The sequence below is a fragment of the Ornithorhynchus anatinus genome, chromosome 8 (assembly GCF_004115215.2).
Source record: "Ornithorhynchus anatinus isolate Pmale09 chromosome 8, mOrnAna1.pri.v4, whole genome shotgun sequence".
NCBI lineage: Eukaryota > Metazoa > Chordata > Mammalia > Monotremata > Ornithorhynchidae > Ornithorhynchus > Ornithorhynchus anatinus.
This window is the reverse complement of record NC_041735.1, coordinates 20,827,533-20,837,618: the sequence shown is the minus strand read 5'-3', so window position 1 is coordinate 20,837,618 and position 10,086 is coordinate 20,827,533.

Sequence of the window (10,086 nt, the reverse complement as noted above, 5' to 3'; positions counted from 1 at the left end):
CATGGAGTTTCCTATTGCAGACAACTGATGAGCCTCATTTGTGAGACTTCCGGAACAAGAGCCTCCCAGGGGTATTGGTTCTAGTCCTAGTAGTTTTGCTCAACTCAACTTGCCCTCTCTTGTGCCTGCCAGTTTTTTTTTTTTAATGGCATTTGTTAAGCGCCTACTATGTGCCAGGCACTGTATTAAGCACTGGAGTAGAAACGAGCTAATCAGATTGGACACATTCCATGTCCCATACTGGGCTTCCAGGCTTAATCTCCATTTTACAGTTGAGGTCACTGAGGCATAGAGATGTTAAGTGACTTGGGCAAGTCACGCAACAGACAAGTGGTGGAACCAGGATCCTCCTGACTCCCAGGCCTGTGCTCTTTCCACTAGGTCACACTTTTGGGAGGGGCACAAAGTACAACTGATTAGGTGGGGAGGGGGTGTACCATTCATTCAGTCAATTGTATTTATTGAGCGCTTACTGTGTGCAAAGCACTGTACTAAGCCCTTGGGAGAGTACTAAACAACAAACAGACACATTCTCTGCCCACAATGAGCTCACAGTCTGGAGGCCGGGGGGCAGACATTAATATACATTAATAAATAAATAACAGATAAAATTAAATAAATTACAGATATATATACCACATGGCACATCATGAAATGGGTGCAAATATTTTTTATGGGCAGTACTCATTAAAGACCAAAAGGATCACAACTTTGTACTAAGGGCTGGGGTAGATACAAGAAAATTGGGTTGGATGTAGTCCCTGTCCCACATGGGGCTCCCAGTCTCAATCCGCACTTTACAGATGAGGTAACTGAGGCACGGAGAAGTGAGGTGACATGCTCAAGGTCACACAGACAAGTAGCGGAGTCCGGATTAGAACTCAAATCCTTCTGACTCCCAGGCCCTTACTCTATCCACTAGGCAATGCTACTTGTCAACCAAGGGAACCAAGAGCAGTATTCCAGGTTTGGAGAGAGAATAAAAGGTGGGGAGAATCTAGTTTTTGAAATTTACAGTTAGGAGTTTTAAGAACAAGGTAGACATTTATCTAATGGTTCAAGCAAAATCCTCTATAACAGGGGATTAGCTTTAGAATTTTGATTCTATACTTCTTATTCATATAGATTTATTTGCTGGAACCTGCAGCACCTATTTGAAGGGAAAGTTGAATGGTTGGCTCACATTTCTGGAAGCCTCAAAGCCTAATTCAGTTCTAGCACCTATGATAAAAGTAATTCCTATAGAGAAGGTCACAGATGGCCCATCAGAATGGTCTTGAATTTGGGGGTTGGAGGGAAGGAAGGCGTGCTCAGGAGAAATATTTGGGTTCAGAAGCTCTGCCACTGGTTTACTGGTTGTCCTGGGCCAACTAATTTTTCCTTCAGGTTACCTCATATGTAAAATAGAATGAGTGACTGGCTGCACTGAAGAATTATGAGCATCAACTAATTAAACCCAGTTGTCTGCCTAGCAAGGCCAAAAGCCTTGATGTTAGTCCTCCATCTGCTCGAGAGCTATCTGGCTTTCTCCTACGGGATACAAACGCACCTTTTAAATACAATTTCAAACAGAAAATAATATTTCCTTCAAGAAACATTGGCTAAGCCATCCCTCTGACTGTGAACAAGAGAGGAAGGGTTTTTTGGTATGCTTTTTTAACGAAAGGTGGAAGGAATTCTTAACATGAAGCAGTTCTTTGAAGGGTCTCAAGTAAACTCGTTTGTGGTTGCATTAGTTGGCTAAGACGTGATGATTTATAGCTCGTTATCATAACACAAAACCCTGAGCCCATTTCCTGGACCTCAGCAGAAATTCAGGTCTTGGACTGAAACCCTGCCAACCTGATCCATTCTGCTTTCCAAATCCTGCATTTATTCACAACAGGGAGATGTTTTCTGCCTTCAGTAAACATCTCCCTCAGTGAAGGACACTGAAAGGACAAACTGATCTTCTTATTCTGATGATAGTTTGCATCCTTTTTTTCCCCGCATGCCTATTGATAGGGGGCAAAAGCAAAGAAGTCTAGCAATTAATTTGGGCTAGAGAGATTCATCAAGAGAGAGTCGTGATACAGAGAAATACTCAGGAAAAATAAGACAGTATCCAGTTGATGCTTAGTCATATTAGCCCCATCTACTGGCTCATCTCTTTGTTTTGACTGTGGTTGCTGATTTTTCAGGTTCCTCCTGATGGGGAAAGGAGAAAGTGTAGAGAAAATAATAATGATGATGGTGATAATAATGATGATGATAATAATGATAATAGTAATATTAGTTAAGTGCTTACTATATGCCAAGAACTGTGTTATGTGCTGGGGTAGGTATAATATAATCAGGTCCCACACGAGGTTCACAGTCTAAGTAAGAAGGAGAACAGGTATTGAATCCCCATTTTGCAGAAGAGGGAACTGAGGTACAGAAAAGTTAAGTGACTTGCCCAAAGTCACACAAGAGCTAAGGGGTGGAAGCAGGATTAAAACCCTGGTCCTCTGACTCCCAGGCCCATGCTCGTTGCACTAGGCTACTTTGCTTCCCTCAAATGAGATGAGATTAAATTAGAAAGTAGTGAATGGATTGTTTTTAACCTCCATTTTCCAATGAATAATTACTACAATTAGAATATAATAAAATGCACTGTGTCTTTCTCCTACAGGCTAACTAAAAGTACATTTCTCAGACTGCCCTACCTATGCCTAGCAAAGAAAGACACTAGATCTTTAAGAACTCCCTTAAAGATACCGACTGTGGAAGCTGGAAGAAGTGTATGCTGGAAGGAGGAAACCGGTGACATGCGTGGGGATGGGAGGACCGCATGAATGTAGAGAAACCTGAAGTGAAGTCAGGCCTCCTGACTCCTGAGGTGAACTGTGGGCATCTCTTTGGTTTCTGAGAGAAGTCTGGATTCCCAGGGTTTATAAGGATTAAAGTTGGGGAGGGCAAGATGTTTTTTCCTAGAGATTCTGCTACCTTTCTGGCCTTCCCTTTCCACATCTGCCACTTTTTTTTAAATGGCATATGTTAAGTGCTTACTATATGCCAGGCACTGTACTAAGTGCTGCGGTAGATACAAGTTAATTTGGTTGGAAACAGTCCACGTCCCACATGGGGATTACAGTTTTAATCCTGATTTTACAGATGAGGGGACTGAGGCCCAAAGAAGTTAAGTGGCTTGTCGAAGGTCACACACAGCTGACAAGGGGCCACTTTGACTGTTCCTAGCCCCCTCCCATACTTCCAACCCAATCGTACCTCAGACAGCTGCTCTGTCTTCTTTATTATTATTATGATTTTTATTATTACTATAGTATTTGTTAAGCACTTACTGTGTATCAAGTGCTGTTCTAAGTGCTGGAGTACGTACAAGTTATTTAGGTCAGACAGTCCCAGTCCCATATGGAACTTACAGTCTAAATCAGAGGGATAACAGGCATTGAATCCCCGTTTTACAGATGAGGAAACTGACACACAGAGAAGTTAAGTAACTTGCCCAAGGTCATATAACAAGCAACTGACTGAGGTAGGATTAGAACCCAGGTCCTTTAGCTCCCATGCCCGTGCCACGCTGCTCCTTGTGCTTCTGCAGATGACATTCTGAGGATCGCTAGAGGTGGGAACTGGGATGACAAAATTTGGAAAGATTGGAGCAATTGAGAAGCAGCGTGGCTTAGTGGAAAGAGCACAGGCTTGGGAGTCAGAGGATGTGGGTTCTAATCCTGCCTTAGCCAGTTGCTTGTTATATGACCTTAGGCAAGTCACTTAACTTCTCTGTGTGTCAGTTATCTCACCTGTAAAATGGGGATTAAGACTTGGGACAATCTGCTTATTTTGTATCGACCTAGTGCTTAGAACAGCACTTAGCACATAGTAAACACTTAACAAATACCATCATTATTATTACTGGCAGTTGCCTCCCACTTCTAGAAAGCCTCAGAATAGTGCACCAAGTCAAGAAATGGGGACTCAGGTAGGACCCAGAACTAAAGATGTTAGCTTTTGGTACTAAAATGCCTAACAATCTGCTCTAGTGCATATAGCATCTGGCTTGTTGTGGACGTTTAATAATCAATCAATCAATCAATATTGAATGTTTACTGTGTGCGAAACACTGAACAAAGCACTTGGGAGAGTATAACACAAGAGAGTTGGTAGACACGTTCCCTGCCCACTTACAGTCTAGAGGGGGAGAGAGACACTAATATAAATATATAATTTAAAACATATAGTTTATAGATATGTACCTAAGTGCTGTGGGGCTGAGGTTGGGATGAATGGCAAATGCCCAAAGAATTTAATAAGTATTATAGCATAAAAATAATTCCAATACCATTACTGCAGCTCAATAAACTGTGTCTACTGACACTTATGCTGGAAAGCCAACTCTGGTCCACCCTTACCAAACTGACCCAAGAATTCTTGAGTCAGAACTATATTCTCAAAATCTGGGAATGTGGTTAAATCATCACTTTCCTTTAGATCTTTATAACTTGCCAGGATTGTTCTGGTCCGAGTCTGACGAATCACTTCAAAGTGACTCAGGGATTCATTATGGGCTTGTGTCTGAGAGATTGAGTCTAACGCAGCAGTTCCTGGACATGTGTAGTGACGGCGATGCAGTGACAGGAAACCAGGAGCAGGAAAAAAAAACCCGCACTGAAGCAAAGCATGGAACTGAAGGAATTTTAATGAAGGGCACCTAGACAGTGAATTATAACTGCTATTGCTTATGCTACCAAGCTCAGCACAAAAACTAAAATGGATTTATCAATCCAAGGCTCCTCTTGAGAGCTTGTAAAATTGAAGGTATTACTAATTCAAAGGGTTTGGGCTTAGAGCTCAATATCAATATGCAGGCCCAACCAGAGAAAGAATGTGGTCAGAAAGATCCCTTCGTAGTCAGAATACCAGACCTGAGTGTGCCCATGAGCATATTCTTCTGTTCTGGCACCAGGCCTGCTACACTGATGCCAGGATGTCACAATTTGGTGGCACTCCTCTAAGGAGAATTGTAAACACCAGAACTCTGCAGTGCCCAGCTTTGACCTCTTCAACTCCCAGCTCCTTATAGAACCATAACTCACCCTGTGAAGGCTTGTTGACCCAATGGAGGCCTCAATCCGCTCATCCACGAAAGAGGACCGTATACTGGGTTCAAGTCTTCCTCTTAAACCTGACTGATAATTTGTTTTTCCAATAGTCTGGATTAGATTAGAACTGATCAATCATATTTATTGAGCACTTACTGTATGCAGAGCACTGTACTAAGTTCTTGGGAGAGTACAATATAACAGAGTGGGTAGATATTTTTCTGCCCACAATGAGCTTACAGTCTAGAGAGGAAGATAGACATTAATATAAATTACAGATATATGTGTATCACCCAGTGATCTGTAGGAGATAGCTAGAGCAAGTTCAAGAATGTCCTAGTAGCTTCTACCTTCTCTTTCCTTCAGTTCTCTTTTTTGCTTACCGGGAATAGAAGTATTTAGATTTTATAAGGTGTCCAAAACAGTAACCTCGGTATACCTTGGAATGTAGACTTTGACCGAAAATCAGGAGACTGGATTTCTAGTCTTAACTCTGCCTATGAGCCTCTGACCTACCTTTTGCCTCTGGGTGAATAATAACAATGATAGTATTAATAATAAGCACTTACTACGTGTCACACTCTGTTCTAAGCACTGGGGTAGATACAAGTTGATCAAGTTAGACACAGTCCATGTCCCACACGGGGTTCACAATCTTCATCCCCATTTTCCAAATGAGGTAACTGAGACCCAGAGAAGTGAAGCGACTTGCCCAAGATCACACAGCAGACAAGTGGCACAGCCAGCCAGACCCATGCTCTATCCACTAGGCTATAAGGTTTCTCCTTGTGTAAAATGTGGCTAATATAGACATTTCATTGATTAATCCATCAATGGTAATTCATTCATTCAATCGTATTTATTGAGCGCTTACTGTGTACAGAACAATTTATTGTCATTATAGAATATTTATGACTTTTCCTCTCAAGGCCTTGTTGCCTAGGAATTGTTGGAATTGCTAGGAATTCTCTTTGTGTAGAATTCCACATCTGTTACTTTTTTTTTAAAAAAAGGCATACATCCATCCAGTCCTCCCAAACCTCCAACTCCTTCCACATCAAGCAGAAACTCTATACCAGTGACTTCAAGCTCTTTCTATTTTCTCTATCTGCTACTTTGTAGCTTGCCTTCTTCTCCCAGCCTCACCTTCTAACTGCATTTCACTCCTGGTACTCTCTCCTTCAACCTCAGGGAAGCTTCTTTAGGAAAGCAGCATGGCCTATTGGATAGAGCACAAGTCCAGGAGTCAGAAGGACCTGGGCTCTAATCTTGGCGCCTCCATTTATCTGTTGAATGACCTTGGGCAAATCACTTCACTTCTCTGTGCCTCAGTTACCTCATCTGTAAAATGGGGATTAAGACTGTGAAGACAGTTTGGAATATGGACTGTATCTGACCTGATTAGCTAGAATCTATCCCCGAGCTTAGTACAATGCCTGGCATGTAGTAAGCGCTAACTCATTAAAAAAAAAACAACAAAAAATAAAAAAACCTGCAGCTCATGCTATTCTGACAGTCTTGAACTCCCTTCCTCCACAAACATGCCAGACCACAGCTCTTCCCATCTTTAATAAAGCCATCCAATCATAATGTGAGAGCAGAATGGAGAGAGAAACTTTTGTTATTAGTCTCAGTTTATCTTAGTCATCTTAGTCATCTCTTTTCTTTCCAATGATTATGTTGTCGGGGTTGCCTTGGTCCATCATTTCTACCTCTTTCACACTCTTCTCTCCTTTCCTTCCAACGTAAGTAGCAGTGGCATTTATTAAGGATTTACACTGTATGACATTCTGTTCAAACCAGTGTGTAGAAGCATGTGGATAATGATTTAGACAAGATCCCTGTCCCACAGTGGAGTTCACCATCTAGAGCTGGGAAGAAAGTAGACATAGGAGAAAGAATAACTGGGTTAATCAAACAAAATCTACAACAATAAAAATACCCACTCATTAGCACTGGAATCTTTGGTCAACTCACCACTCCAGGCAAGACTGTCCTTGTTCCAAATAATCACAACCTTTTTAATGTCCTGAAAGGTTGGAAGATGGACTCTGGACCATCTCTGCTTCTGTGAGCTCTAGACTGTAAACTCTTTGTGGTCAGGGAATGCCCACAACTGTACTGAATTATACTCTCCCAAACGCTTGGTATGGTGCTCTGCAAACAGCAAGTGCTCAATAAATATGAGAGATTGATTGATTGATTGTAACGGGTAGCATCAAAGAGAGAGAAGAGGTCACACAATCATCAGGTAGACCTCCACAAACCCTAAAAGTCCAGTGGCTTGGAGACACAAGGCTACATGTTCTGAGGCTTCTGGTTTCCTTTTGCAACTGCAGGAAACTTCAAGCTTCGTGATAGTTTTGTGATACATTGTGATAAAGATCAGATCATTACCTGATGGTTATCTTTGGGGTGTTTTCCATCCATGTATCCTCATGTATTTGTCTTTTGTCATAGCTACCTCCATTCTTCAAATGACTTTTTAATTTTTACTGTTTTTTTCTATTATGTGCTTGACTGAGTGTTGTTCAAGTTCATTTCCCTTTGCAGCATTTATTTTCTCTATCCTCTTTCCAATTATTTTCCTGAGACATCTCATTTCCACTGTTGCTATTTTGCTTATATACTTTTCTAGCATTGTCCTACTTTTGTTTCTGCAGAAGTTTGGCTCTATAGCTGATCAGTATTCTTGTATTGTTCTGGTTTATTTTTCTATTTGTTTGATAATACCTGTTCCAGATTTGTGGAGTCACTTTAATATCTCCTGATCAATACTTTTAACGCATTCACAGATAGGGCAGTAGGGGGAAAGTTAAGGATGTTAAAAGATCTATCTCTAAATACACTTGCCACTTGCTTGCCATGTGATCTCAGGCAAGTCACTTACCTTCCCTGTGCCTCAGTTTCCTCACCTGTAAAATGGGGATAAAACTTGGAGATGGAGGTCCAGGAAGGGTAACCGTCATCATACTGTTCTTCAAAGCATTCTTTGAGGATACAGTTGGAAACAGAAAACTTGATTGGATGGAGTACGTGGCTGAACCAAACTCACTTACCCAACCTTATTGGGATCTTCTCTTTCAACCTAACTATAGATTACTCTGAAGTCTTCACCACTCTAATTTTCCATTTTTTCATTTTTTCTATTTGCATCCATCATAATTATAACATTTCTTTCTATTCCTTCAGTTTCTTGTTTGGTTCTACATTGTCTTTGCCTTCTGTAATTTCTCCCTTGAGCTACCAATACTATTTCATCTGTATATAATAGTATATACATAGACTATATAATAATAATAGAGAAAATGTATGGGTTATCAGCTTCCTGTTGACATTCAGCTCTTGCTTGGCCCCGTTTCACTATCAGTGGTACTTAGTGAATGCTTCCTATCGACAGAGCACCGTACTAAATGTTTAACACTCTTACTCTGAGCTTCACTAGGTGTTAACAGGGCCTTTTGTCCTATATCTTCTTGGAAAGGTTTCCAGGGTCATAATGGTGAACAAAATGAGGCCTAGGCTGCCTCCTTTTTTGAATCCTTTCTCTGTCTGGAATAATCCTTCACATTTCAAGACTGCTTTTTTTAATGCATTCTTACAATTAGTTTCATTGTCTCCTACTTAGTTCTGTAATATTGCTTAGGGAAAAGTTGTAACTTCTCACAGATCACATCAAATCCTTATTTCTGATACCTTTGCATCCCACACAATTTTACATCTTTCAAAATATGGGAAAAATAGGCCATTGTATTTATTTAAACGTTTGTGCTCCAGAATACCTGCTGATTTGACTTTTTACCTCATATCAGATAGAAAACTCTTTGAAGGCAAGCACCTCATCTTCTTTAAAGTGTACCCCAAGTTCATGGCGCTACTCATCCCAAAGCACTAAATATACACCGTTGTACCAAAATGTGGATTGTCATTATGTGTTTTGGACACAATGTGATTGCAGGGAACTTTCTTCTGGCAATGTGTTCCTGTCTGGGTGAAGTGTAAAATCTTTCCGGAAGAATCAGTTGGGCTCATATGCACAATGTCAGAAACAGGACGAGTACTTCAACTTGAGTTTTCTCTAATGTAGAGAATGCAGCCCCCACATTATAGGAGAACTGGGTGAATATAATTAATGATGACATCACTTGGTTCGACCTAATTACCGCTCTGTATTATCATACAGAATTGCAATTACTTGGTTCTTAATTGCTATCTAGCATCCTCCATATTTTTGCCATAGGAACACTGAGAAAAGCTGTCTAAAAATGGAAGTAAAATCTATTTACTTCCATCTATACAATTCACCATTTTTTCTTATGGAGCCTCTGATCTCATCTTTCTGGCTTCCTGGTTCTATTTTTTTTTCTGAAATTTCTCCTTAAATATACAGGATTTCTGAGACACTTACAGGTGCTTCCTTTCTTTATATTGTCACCATTATGTTCATTTCCCAATTGTTATGCACAACTTGGCACAATCTTTGAAACCATTTACTTTAATTCCTTTAGGTTGGACAAACTCCAACCTAGGTCAGACAGAGAGAGAAGCAAACATAACCTAGTGGAAGAGCACTGGGCTGAGAGTCCCGGGACCGGGACTCCTGGCTGTGCCACTTGCCTGCTCTTTGACCTTTGGCAAGTCACTTAACTTCTCTGCGCCTCAATTTCCTCATCTGTAAAATGGGGATTAAACATATGATCTCCCTCATCCTTACACTCGGAATCCCAGGTGGGACAGGGACTGTGTCTGATCTGATTGTATAGTATCTATCCCAGCCCTTGACACAAAGTAAGCACTTAACAATTACCACAGTGTTTACTGTTAATATATAATGCCAAATAAAGCCTTATAATGCCAAGTAATGAATGTCATTATTGGGTCCGAAAAGTGACCCAACTAGTTCAATATTCTGTCTCCAGCAATGGCTGCCAGATGGTCATGATGGTTATTGAACCACTCTCCAACCCTAAGTAATCCCCCAAATCAAATTCAGTAAGTAGTT